Raw genomic sequence first — 13444 nt, forward strand, 5'->3', positions numbered from 1 at the left:
ATAGACAGGGTTAGGGACACAGACAGAGACAGGGATAGAGAAAGACAGGGACACACACACACACACAGAAAGAGAGACAGAGACAGGGACACAGACAATGACAGGGACAGAGACAGAGACAGTGAGGGAGAGGGCAGTGTAGTGTAATGGTTTGAGAACTGGGCTTGTAACTCAAAAGGTTGTGAGTTGAACTGTTAGCTGGAGGACTTCTGTTGCACCCTTGAGCAAGGTGCTTAACATGAATTGCTTCATTAAATAATGTCCAACTGTAGAAACGGTATGTGTGTAAAAATGTAATCTGTGTAATTTTCTCTGGATAAGAGCAGCTGCTAAATACCTAAAATAACCTTTTTTAATTCTTCAAAATAATTGTGTGCATTTGTCAAGTGTGGGGCGAACACAGAAACCTGTTGCCCTTTTTAATGGACCACATGGGTCATGGAAACTTAAGACCCTTTTCTTTTTTCTCCATATATTCTAACCTGAGGAGGACGTGCTTATGATTGCTGGCACTTCTTCCTGTGTATTTCATTGCATTAAGACTAGTGGGGAGTTTTGCTGGTAGTACATGACGTGTCAGTTAGTGTGAGCTCAGTTCTACTTTTGGACATTCATGTCTCTGGGAATTTTCTTTAAATGGCATCTTGTAAATGGTATTTTGTATTGGGTATCAACTTCAGTCTTTTTTTTTGTTTGTTTTTTTGTACCCCAAGGAGCCGTCGTCATCGTCAGAGAAGAGCGCGTAGCAGAGTCTTCTTCAGCGGGGATGCGAAGAGGACAGAGCGGTTAGCGCGTTGGTGACCGTCCAGCTGGAGCGACACTCTGCCAGAGGGGAACCTCGGGGGAGGTGAGTGCCATCTTTAAAAAAAAAAATGTCATTCTTGTCCTGGGTCAGTCGAAAGGACCCATTTGTGTAGCTGCTACACAAAAAGACACCTCTACTGTACGCAGAAAAGCTGGACTTGTGTCCCCTCACTCGAATTTACGTCCAGGGTAGAGGTACAGTAAGGTGGGTTTCGTCTCAATACAGCAGTTGCGCCTTAAAAAAATGACCAAATCGTACTAAACGCCACGGTAACTGATCACACTCAACAAAATACAGAGAAAAAAAAACGGCTCACGCGTAACTGTAACCGAAAAGGTTCCCCTCTTCTGCTGCGGCTCCCATATTGGAGGGGGCAGTCGCAGGACCGCTCTAAACCGACGGGTTCCCGCCGTTCCTTCGCCCCAGTCAGATTCATGTTCGGCTGGCCCCGCCGCAATTAAGCGCAATTATTCCGCGCGCGCTAATTTCCCCTGGATGGATCCGGCTCAATTCGGGAACAGTGCAGGCAGACAGCGAAAAACCCTTTGAGGATGTTCCCCTCCCCAACCCCCCCCCCCAAACCCCTCCCCATTATTTCTTGCCTGAGGCGGCAGTGGCGGGGAAAACACTGTGCACTCCTTACACTGCCGGGGGGGTGGGGGTGTGGGGGGGGGGTGGTGGCGGGGGTAGGCCTCAGGGGCAGTCGGGGTCCCCCCGGTGATTCCCATTGCCCTCAGGCCCCCTATCTGCCGAGGCTTCAAACCTGTTGCCTGCCCCCCCCCCCCTACGGAGACCCGGGTGGAAAATCGCGTGATGTCAGCGGGACGGGGTGCGGAGGAGCGGGCAGCCGGTGCCCCGTGAGCCTCAGAGCGTGGCTGAGCGCGTGCGGCGGGTTCGAGACGCCGACTCTGGCTTCGTTGAAGGAACCCTCGTGTCGAACCGGTGAGCCTGGCAAACCGACAGGCTGCGCCGGTCCTGTTTCTTGGCGAATCACAAAAAAAAACAAAAAAAGAAAAAAACCATTTTCCGTGGCCTTGTGATGGCAAAAGGAGCTGGGCTGGCCCATGCCCCTCAGTAAATACCGGCGGAGGCCGAGTGTTTGAGGTTTTAGGACGGGACCCATGCAGTCCCGAATTGCTCAGTCACGAGGTGCTCCCTTTTCCAGCTGTGTTCTGCAATGCTGGAGCCCGGGAGCGTTATGTTCAAGTGCACATTCGAATACCGAGGCAGCGTCCTGTTTCTGCAATGATTGTGCCGAGTCATTCGCCCCAGTTTGGAGCTCTCTGACTGAAGGGTTTACCACCTGTCATAATTATCCTCGTTAACTGCCCCAGTGCTTAACGTTTCTCTAGGCCATTCGAAGCCACCCAACGCTCCGCGGACTGTAACCGTGGTCTTTTAAATAAATATCTTTCGAGCGCTTGCGTTTGAAAGCTTTTTAAGGAGAATGCATTGGGCAATATTGCGCACGGAGACAGGTGGGGGGAGTTGGTAATGGTCGGCTGAGGACGCAGGCTGAGTTATGCCGGCACTCTGTGCCAAGCGGTTGGAAATGCTGTAAATACATATCTGTTTTCACATTGCGGAGAAACGGCAGCCAGCTCCGGCACGACACCAGAAACTGCGCAGTGTCGGCGGGGCACCTCTGGTACCCCCGAAACAGCTTCATTGTCTCACACGTACGTGCCACCGACACACACACACACACACACACACGCACACACACACGCACGAGTCACAATGCCCATAAGGCCTAGATTAATTAAGCCATGAAAACCCAGGAACAGAGAACATTCAGCAGGTGCCTGTTTTTCCTGGTTATTCGACTCGCTCTTGGAAGAAGAAGAAAAAAAAGCCTGTCTTTTCTTGTACAGGCTGATTAAAAATCTTTAATTGAGCCACAAATTTATTTTATTTCTTTTTTTTATTGTTGCAAAGTTGTGTTTTGTCCGTGCACAGTCGCGAGATTTAGGTGCGTTCGTTTTTTTAACGTACCCCCTTCAGCTCCGCGCCGACCGCTTTGTCGCGGCTCTGAGTCCCCGAGATGAAGCGCACCCCGAGTTTCCTGTCTTTATTTGTCATACGGTATTCAGCTTTTTAAGTGGGAAATTTACATCTATAATGGATGATCATGTGCTGTTATCTTGCAGCTGTGCCGTGCTGAATAGCGTCTTGTTCCTCGACACGCCGTACATACTAATCATCCGCCAACCGCGAGCCGTTTCTGAGCAGCGCTCTGCTCTTCGGACCTCTCGCCGCTCGAATCTCTGAGCTCCCTCCTAATGAAAACAAGCCCCTCGCCCAATTGCAGAAAACAAACACAGTACCCCCTGCTGGCTTGGGGGGTTAAGCTGCAGTAATGTGCGCCTGAACCATCGCCCCACCCCCCCGCGCTCATCGTCAGTTGCGTTAAGTGAACAGGGGAGCTGCCGGGCTCTGTGTGTCGTTCGCCCCAGGGGTGCTGCGGAGGAGAGAGAGGCTGTGAAACTCAGCTGGGGGGGGGGGAGGGGAGGGGGGAGGGGATAGTTAGCGGGAACGCTCCTGGGGAGGGCCCTCCACGTGCGGGGCATTCCGAAACCAAGCTTGGGCGCCGCCGCAGGGACGTCTGCCAAGGGGCTGGCGGAAGGTACCCCCGCGCTCCACTGAGGAGAACGGGCAGAAAATTGGGGTTAACAAGCATGGCGGACGCCGAGCGGCGGCGGGAGTTCCCTGGGCCGCCGGCGAGGGCTCCGGTCCAGCACGCCTCTCTCTGTCTTTCTCTCTTTCTCTCTCTCTCCCTCTCTGTCTCTCTCTCTCTCTCTTTCTCTCGCAGCAGGACTGGCGGGACGGGCTGGAGCTTCGCCCGCCCGCGCCCCCCCCGTCCAACCCGCGCATTCTCTAGCATGGCAGCGCTCCACGTCGCGCTTTTCGTGTGCCTCAGCCTCCCGCTCCGGCCGCAGCGCAGAACGAGGCTCCGGTGGGAAAAAGCCGGCAGCCGTTAGCCTCGCGTTAGCTCGAGTTAGCTTTGAGGCTAGCTAGCTGCTTTCACCGCTTCCCCTGCTCTTGGCTCCCGGCGCGCACGTACGTAGCGTCCGGTTTTGAAGGCTCTCCCGCGGAACCTTGAGCCTGTTCTTATCCCCCCCCCCCCCCTCCCCCCCTATACGGCGGGGGCCCGGGGGAGCGCGGCGTTTTTCGCGTGTTATAATAAGGGTAGCTGATATAATGAAGGTCACCGTAATCGGAGCTAGCGTGCCGGAGAGCCGGGGCGCCGCGGCAGCCCGACGCGCGCGGGCTAGGCCGCGGCGCTCGGTTTGGCGGGGCCCCTGGGGGACCGGGGCCCGGGGCCCGATAGCGTTATCTGCGCTAACCTGACTCTAATACGGGCCCCGTAATGCCGCTCCACTCGGCGTCGGGCCTGAACTCTCCACCGGCGATACGTTCGGCGGGAGAGAGAGAGCGAGGGATGGAGGAGGGGAGGGGAGGGGAGGGGGTTGTTCGGCGCTGCCGCTATGTGCAATTCTGCGCCCGGGCGTTAACTCGCTCTCGGCAAATCGTTTCTAACCCCCCCCCCCCCACACCCCCTTTCCGAAATGCTGAAAAGTATGTCCACTGATATCTCTGCTGTACCTATGCTGAATTTAAGCTGAATTTCTTTTCCAGTTACATTTGATATTCGGCTGTATAGGAAATGCGGCCGTTTCTCTCCCCCCCCCCCTACACCCCCCAGCCCTCTCTGAAACTCTGAAACGGATTTAGAGGGCTCGGCCCGTGTATGAGCTGGCACATAAACATAATTGTAGGTAAAAAGGGAAAGTGAATGGCACCCGACGTCCCCTCACAGGTACCGCTCTTCGATTGGTTCCGGAGCGCACTTTACAGTAAGACCTCGCTGTCCCAGAAGGGGCCTTTTAAATTTAATCTGCTCCTCGAAGCCTCCAAGGGCTTTCGCAGTTGTTTGCCTCGCCTCAGTTATTGTTTGGACAGTAGCTTCTCATTATGGGACCTGTGGGTGGTTTTTGTATCTTTAGTAACAGTGATTTTAAAAATATACATATTCATTTACATAATGCTGCAATTATGTTTTCTTCCTAGTCATGTATTTTTATAAAGTAGTCCTTTCCATTGTTATCCTGTGTTTAATCTGTCTTACAGTATGTCCATCTTGTACCCATGCTGAATTTAAACATTTTTTTTATTTTGCGGTTACATTTGAAATTCGGCTGTATGTTGAGTGCCTCGCCTCCTCCGTTCTGTGCTGTCAGCTCACTTTCTGTCTCGGCGAAGTCCATTGTGTGCGAACCGAACTGCATTGTGGGAAATGTACTGACGCCGTGGGTGATTTGTTATGTGAATAAGGCCCTCCAGTAATTAGGATGTGGACAGGCACCCCTCGGAGTCTGATCCAGCACATCGACGGTTTTTAGCCTGATATCTGTATATGCATCAAGTCCCTGTAAATGATTTATGATATTTGCATTCTAATTCAAATATTGGAATTGTAGTTCACAGTCTGCATGTCTAAGCTTGGGTTTGGGGGGTCTAATGTCTCTTCCCCGGCACATCTCTGTAATGGAAGTGATTTTCTTTCAGGACGCAGAGAGTGTGTGCACAGGGACAGAGAGACAGATGGTTTGTCTATCGTTTCCAGACGAGAGAGATACCTTTGCTGCTTGGCCGAGATTGTTTATGGTTTGCGTTAAACCGCTAGCTATATTTAAAAATAATCCCTCTCAGAATAAAAAAAATTCGTATTGGGAAAATATAATTTATAAAGAGAGAGAGAGAGAGCAAGGTTTCCTAATTAAGCCATTTTACACTGACTCTGCTATTGATAGCCCCTTGTGTGAACCACACAAAGTTGTGTGAGGGCACTTGATCTCTGACCTTTAATTAACATGAATTAAACCTCTTTAGAATTCTTAAAAATAATTTTTTTTTCGAGGATTGGGTATAAAGTTCACAGGAAAATTGTTTTACTCGAAAACAATGGGCCAGAAGAGCAGTACTCTCAGAGGCCAAAAACAATGCGATTCAAAATAAATAATTTGTTCTTTATGATGTATCATGATTTCCATTTCCCCAAAATGAGCGTACCGTGTATGGTATTGTCTGTATTTTTGTATCATGATTTGTCATTATATTATTGCACAAAATGTTTTGTATGGAAAAAAAAACCCCAAATAACAAAACATAGAACTGTCATGGAAAGCTGAGGAAATTGCAGCTTTTTTAATCTTTTGTTGAAATTCAGTGGAATGCAACTGGAAGTGCCTCATATCCTGTGATCCATATATTGTTTATAATGGGCACTTGCCTTCGTAAAAGGGGCCATAACTGATTCGCCCGTGCGTAGCGGCGTCTGACCCTGCGTGGACGTCTCGCTCCTCGCAAAGTAGTTCTCGTTTCGTCCAGAATTTCAACAAAGGATCCGCAGAGAGAGGCTTCCAAGCCGAAGCCCGGCTTCACCACACGCCAAACAAACGACCGCGGCTCGTAAATTTATCCCCTAACGCAGACATCACCGATGGGAGGGCGCTCGCGAATGAAGGGCCTTCCTGTTCCCAGGTTGTGCGTCTGCAGTTTTGAAAAAAGCAACGTAGTTTTCTCTGAGGATACAATATAAAATGAAATTTTAAAAAAAAATTTTAAATCAAAGGATCGCGAAAAGAAAGAAGGCCTCTGTTCTTTCGCCCGCCCCCCCCCCTCGCCCCCCCCGATAGCCACCCATTACGAAGGTGGCCCGTGACTCCCAGGCCCCATCAGTCAAAGCTTCACGCTGATCTTCGTGGCTTTTCTGAGGGACCAAAGTGAAATGATCTCTTTTTCTCTCGCATCATTAGTTCCATCTGTTGTGTGCGCGAGTGGGATTTGGGGGGGGGGAGGGGGCGGCCTGTCTGTTCCAGAGCATGCCAACGTGATGGTGGCCGGGGGGCGAACGGAGATGCCCTCGTCCCAGTGGCCCATGTCCCGACCTCCGCCCCCCTCCCCCTACCCCCCCCCCCCCCCTTCGCCCCCCGAGTCCAGATGACACTCTCATCTCTGTTTACTCATTTATTTATTTATGTGTCTGGAGGCGTCTTCACTTGTTTTTTTTTGTTTTTTTAAAGATGTGTGTTTTCGCCAACTTTTTTGGCAGTTGAGAGTGACACTAAATGGCTCTGAGAAAAACGTGCTCCTCCTAACTCCTCGAGTGTGTGTGTGTGTGTGTGTGTGTGTGTGTGTGTATTGTGTGTTGCATTGTTTTAAAAATAGGAAATGCGTTATCCGGTTAAAAAAAAGGTCAGTCAGTTTACTGTAGGAATGTCAAAGTTCAGGTTCAAGCAGGCCAAGTGTTACAGTCACGTTGGGCGTTGGGAGCGGAGTTTGTTCGTACTTTAGTCGTAACTCTAAAATGGCTGAAATAAACTTAAGGGAAAATGTTCAGTAAAAGATTTATTGTGGCATAAACAAGATGCCCACTGCACTAAAATAACCAATCATTTGATCAAAAAAGCTTTTAGCTTTGTTGTTGGAGCTGTTTAAAATTAATGTGAAGTTTCAGTTTGTGTTTCACGAGTGCATAGTTATGCGATCTTGCTTTGGGTCCATTTGAGGAGCTGCCTTAAATGGTCAATTGATAAACAATGATAAACAATCACTGGGGAATGGAGGGGGGGGATGTCTACTGTACATCCTATCTGATGTAACGCTTTCTTTCAGCAGGAAAAATATATATTATTCATGATTTACATGAATCACGAATCTTCAGATAGTCAGAACCGCTGATGGGCATACACATTTTAACATCTGTCTACTTGAGAATAATTCATGGTCCTGCAGAGAAGCAGGGAGGCAGACGTTAATCCCCCCCCCGTCAGCTTTACTTTGTTTGGGCGATTTCTGGGGGAAAAGCAGGAAGAGAAAAACGCCGGTGTACACACAGCTGAAAGAGTGAGCTCCTCCATCTCTCTGGAGAGTGACGGGCGTGTCCGGTGTACTGGTGAAGAAGACGGAGTTCTCTGGAAGCTTTTTGTATGAGGCGCGACCCTAACGGGGAGCGCTGTCTCTACCCAGAAGGTAGAGAGCGGGATGCAAGCGATGGCCGCTTCTATGGAAACACGCTTCGGCGCTTTGAAAAATGCGCTGAGGCTCTCGCCTTAAGTGTGACGAAGCTGTCGCTCGTGCGAGGAGTCATGTGCTCAGCGAATCCCTTTTGATCATTCCTCTCTGAAACCGAAGGATTCCTGTGTCTCACTGCATCGTCCCTGGCTGAATTCATCGCTGCTGTCACTCGACCACAAACCTGCCATTTAAAACAGTGACTACTGCAATAGCCTTGTCGTTGCACATAGTCAGTCAATGAGCACTCTGTGTGTGTCTGTGTGTGTGTGTGTGTGTGTGTATGTGCACGTGTGCACCTGCGTGGAGGTGCATCACAAAGTGGATCACTAGGAAAATGATCGAGAGTTTTGTTGGCAACAAGTCAGTTTATCTGACCTGACCCCGCATGTAACGCTTGCGCCTGAAAGTGATCTTAATCTCATCCTCCCAAAGGGCAGGGATAATGAAAAAACATATGAGAGGAGCCGCTGCATGCGGACCGGCGGAGAGGGGGAGAGAGGGAGAGAGGAGAGGGGGAGAGAGGAGAGGGAGAGAGGAGAGGGGAGAGGGAGAGGGAGAGGAAGGGAGAGAGGAGAGGGAGGAGAGGGGAGAGAGGGAGGAGGAGAGGGGAGAGAGAGAGGGGGAGAGGGAGAGGGAGAGAGGAGAGAGGAGGAGGGAGGGGAGAGGGGGAGAGAGGAGAGGGGGAGAGAGGGAGAGAGGGGGAGGAGAGGGGAAGAGAGGAGAGGGGGAGAGAGGAAGAGAGGAGAGGGAGAGAGGAGAGGGAGAGGGGAGGGAGAGGAGAGAGAGGAGAGGAGAGGAGGGGGAGAGGGGGAGAGAGGAGAGGGGGAGAGAGGAAGAGAGGAGAGGGAGAGAGGGGGAGAGAGGGATCGGCGGACTGACTCCGGGATGGCTTTCCCCGGTATCAAAGTGACTGACGCTCAGTGGCTGGCTGCTCCAAAGTGCAGGATTTGTTGGAGCCATTATAAAATAAAGGTTCAGAAAAGGACCAGTATTGGGTTTGAATTGATTCTGTGAAAACTCCAGAAGTGAATATGCTTTCATTTTGATAATATTAAGGCTGGGCGGAAAAAAAATAGTGTTGTGTCGGTTTCACCTCTCTCCATTACTTTGTCCATTAGGGTGAAACTGGCTGATTTTATTTCTCAGACTCTATTTTCTGTGATAAAGTGAAAATTTGAAAGCTTATTAAGTCTGAGTGACATCCATATGCTACAGCCAGGAAGAAAGTAAGTCATCTGTATCTGGTTTCAGTTCATTTTCCCTCAATTTCCCACCCATGATCAAATATTTCACTTTCCAGTAGGGTCCTAATGGGAGTGTCGGGTTCACAGGCCTTGCCTACGGCTCTGGCACCATTACCGATTCCGAACGCCGTGTTTCAAATTTCCACCTGTCAACAATAAGAGCAAGGGGGTTTTAATATGTGCAGACTTCCCACTTGCTGAAAAATCATTTGCTGCCGACTGCAATCTTGGAAAAAATTTTCATTATTATTTTTTTAATCCTTTCTGTTTTTTTGGCAAAAAGGGGGCAAAATCGAAGCGTTCTGTTTGTTTAAATAAGCTCAGGCGAGCAGGATCGCGGTAGCTCGCGGACGCTGCTACCCTGTCGGGATTAGCGAGGAGGCGCGGCGTTCCGGTAAACATCTTCAGACGAACACGGAGCGACGGCAAACAGCGTCTCGTTCTCCTTCAAGTCCGACTCGGGCTCCTCGCGCTTCGTCGCGGGAAGGACGAGAGGGAGAAATCGAGTTTCTCGCAAAACGTTACGGGGGCCCTGTGGAGTTCGGCGCTGTCGGTCGGTGTTAACAGACGACGCCGTGACGTTCAGCTGGGATGCAGCGGTGGTACGTTTGATGTGAAACGTTGACTGTCCAATATGGGGAGAGTAGGGGGGGGGGGCGCGAAGAGGATGGGGGGGGCGGGTTAGACGTCGCTGCTCACTACGCTGGAAGCCTGAATCCTTTTGAGGGCGGTTGGGCTGCTGCTGTTGCAGATCCCGTTTCTATGGACACCATTACCTTCTCTCGCGCTGGAGATCACAGAGAACCAGCTAAACGACGTCGGCTGTCGACAGGCCGATAGCACAGCTGTTAAACTTTTAGTTTCTCAGAGCAGGTAGGAGCCGTGCGCCGGCTGCAACCGCAACAGAAATTTAGATTTTGTTTTCTTTTTTGTACCCCTTGCCCCCCCCGCCCCACCCCCCCACTCTCTTGTTTTAAAAAGCAGCTTCTAAAGCAGCTTCGCTTAAAGAAGAACAAACACGACCGCTGTTGTCCCAGGTTCAGAGGCCTTCAAACGGCCTTTCGATAAAACAAACTCAGCTGTGAAACCTACAGGACCTTTCCCTGCTGTCGGGACCCCCCCCTCCCCGCCCCAACCCCCTTCCAAAAAAAAAATTCCCTCCTCCTGCTACAAAGCCATTTCCCTCTGCCCCCCCCCTTCCCCCCCTCCCAGGGAAGCGGTATTATTCTGTGGGTTTTTATTTAATCTCGTTGAGAGGGTCTTGACTTTTTTTTTCATACTCTGGCCTTTGTGAGGACTAGGGAGGAGTGTATTTATTTAAACTTCACGCGCTACACGCGACGCGGTCCGCTCGCTGCTTCACGCGACTGTGTTTTTAACCCCTTGTCCTCTGTAGAATTCCAGGAATTTTCCCTGGACCCCCCCAATCCCACTTTTTTTAAAATTATACCCCAATTTTTACACTGATTTGTCGAGATTAAAGTCAGATGGGAAACTCATAGGGCTTCCACGACGGGCATTTCAGATGAGGAGATGGAGATGGCGTATGGTTGCGTTACCTGTTTATTCTCCTAGGTATGATATATTCCGTGGCCTTTTGTGCAAGAGCATTGAGAAAGTTTGAACGTTCAGTCATGGGATGCAAAGCGTGAATGACACGGTTTCAATACACAATGACCATTTGCACGCAGTTCTATGCACGAATCTGTTCCCAATACCACCCCCACTCGCACTCTCTCACTCCCATTCTTTCTCTCGCACATTCAAATTCATACACGACTTATTTGCATGACAAGAGAACATGTGTTGCTGTAGCTATTACATACATGTACACCATATACAATGAAAGAGAATAAAACCCTTCTCCTTCCCCTCTCTCTCCACTCTCTCTCTCTCTCTCCCCTCTCTCTCTCTCACGTCTTCTTCCTCTCTCACTGTTGCACTCTCATGCTCTCTCTCTCTCTCTCTCCCTCCCTCTCTTCCTCTCACGCTCTTTCTCTCTTCCTCTCTCTCTCACTGTCTCTCACTCTCACGCTCCCCCTCTCTCTCTCTCTCTCTCTCTCTCTCTGTCTCTCTCTCTCTCCGTTCCTCCTCTCGTTTACTGGAAAACCGGGAGTGGTTTTCAGTTGTTGTGGTGAGGCCAGGTTTCCTGCAGTAGGAAGCGAGAGGTAAATCAGGGGTGGCATTTGCATTGCACGCTAGGCGCTGGGGCGGGGCGCACCTGCAGGAGCATCCGCGTAGCGTACGGACCAGGAGTGTCGCGGAGGGGCTGCTTCGCTCGGCCCCAACTGAGCATGCCCGGAGTAGGCCCCTGCCTGTGGCACAGGGGCACAGGCTGAGGTGCATATTATTTGGATTAACAGAGATGCAATCCCCCGTGCCATCGCATCTGTATGAAACAACAATTTGTTGCACATGACGCATTTAGAATTGATATTATTGTGAACTGGTCTCCTTGTCTTACTGAATAGAATACAGGCATTTAGCTTACATTCTTATTCAGAGTGACTTACACCACTTTTTACATAGCATTTACATTGCATCCATTTATACAGTTGGATATATACTGAAGCAATGTGGGTTAAGTACCTTGCTCAAGGGTACAACGGCAGTGTCCTACCTGGGAATGTAAGCTTTAGGTTACAAGGCCAGCTTAAGACCCATTATACTACACTGCTGCCCGTTATTGGAATGGAAGGCATGTTTTGAGCTTGTTGTTAGATTTTAGTACTAATGGTGTCAGTTGAATTATTAGTGAGGGTAGTAGGTAAGCTTATACTCACCTGTTTTGTGCCTGGCATTGATGAACTGTCCACCTGAACTCTGCCCCACAACCCTCCTGTCTCTCAAGTCCCCTGCAAGCAGAGGTGCTTCCCCTGTGGGTAGAGTTTAGTGTGTGATGTGCTGGATGCACACGAACCAAACTATTCCAAACGAACTGTTGACACTGAGCATTTCAGATTTGACCCGTTTAGTTATATACAGATGTGAGACTGCCGCTGGGGTTTTAATGCACTGTATAGTATTTAATTTCATGAAAGCCTTGCCCTTGAAAAGACACTCAATATAATTTTGTAAAAAAAGATAAAAATTACTCATAAGCGACGTATTTTTCATTAATTGCCGCGAGTAGTGGGTGAACTAAAGGACCTAATATTTTTTATTAGAATTTTGATTAGACTTCCAGTATATTTGTATGTGCTCCACACATTCACTAATAAAACTTGAAAAAGCTTGTGTTTACACTGACACTTTTTTTTTTACGCGGGTTTTTTTTTTTTTTTGAAGCGCATCTCTCTCTGTGCCATCGTGGGAGAATGATCGTACTTTGGCCGCCAACGTTATTGGACCATTAAACCACAGCCTCTCCCAGTAAAGTCATCTCCCTTTTGTGCAAATGTGCCGGAATTGCTTTCGGAAAAAAAGGCATCGCCCAAAGAACACGTGAAAGGGCTACTTATTGTACTAATGAATCCCCATCCTTTTAAAAGTCATCATCTTCATTTATATGTGGAGCGATACATAGGAGGAGAATTTCCTTAAGAGACTGAGGTCATCCCTATCCCCCAGAGATGGGTGAGGAGGGAACTGCATTTGACTGGACCTTGGATGGGGGTTGTGGGGGGGCGGGGGGGTGGGGGCGGTTATTGCAGCGAGAGTATAAAGACTGTGTCTGACCCAGGCCAGCAGTCTCCTCCAGACAGCGAAAGATTGTGCCACTGTACGTGAGCATTAAAAACATTACCAGGTATTTAACCCTTTGAGGGTGCAAGATCACAAAAATGGGATTAGAATGTTCTTAGCTGAGCATTCTAATGCTGATGTCACAATCGGTACTGGTATCTGAAAGCAACGGAGTTCTAAAATCCTGACTTAGAATAAAAATTATAAAAATAATTTTTTAAGTAAAATAAAAACATTTTTAAAAAACTGACTCTTTAAAGGGTTAAGAAATGCACCCCCATCAGATGTAGCTTAAAACCAGCTTGGCTGGTGTAACTAAAACAAGGACATATTACTACATTTGTATGTGGAAATACAGGGTGATTTCAACACTGTGTCCAACAGGAGAATAATATTTATAACCTCAAAAGATATTACCTGCTGAAAATGATGTAGTTTTTTTTTTTTTTTTTAACTCTGTTGCTCCTAAAACCATTGCAGATACTTCTTAAAGTGTTAACATCTCCCACACTGTGTTTAAATTTTATTACACATTTTAAAGAAAAATAAAATACACATTGATGAAGTATTTAAAAATATGTGTGCATGACTGTCTTATGAAAGGATTTGTGGTGACATTTTTCTCATGGGA

At 48.9% G+C, this 13444-nt stretch overlaps 1 protein-coding gene across 2 annotated transcripts in view; it reads left to right on the forward strand.

The window, feature by feature from the left end:
• The window catches only part of casz1 (castor zinc finger 1), a 253326-nt gene that overhangs the window by 55885 nt on the left and 183997 nt on the right, over nt 1-13444 (forward strand). For both annotated transcript variants that reach the window (XM_064300842.1, XM_064300843.1), the window contains one exon: nt 714-847. The gene's annotated coding sequence lies outside the window, so the exon portion shown is untranslated. The remainder of the gene's footprint in view (nt 1-713; nt 848-13444) is intronic.

The sequence above is a fragment of the Anguilla rostrata genome, chromosome 11, assembly GCF_018555375.3.
Source record: "Anguilla rostrata isolate EN2019 chromosome 11, ASM1855537v3, whole genome shotgun sequence".
Lineage (NCBI taxonomy): Eukaryota > Metazoa > Chordata > Actinopteri > Anguilliformes > Anguillidae > Anguilla > Anguilla rostrata.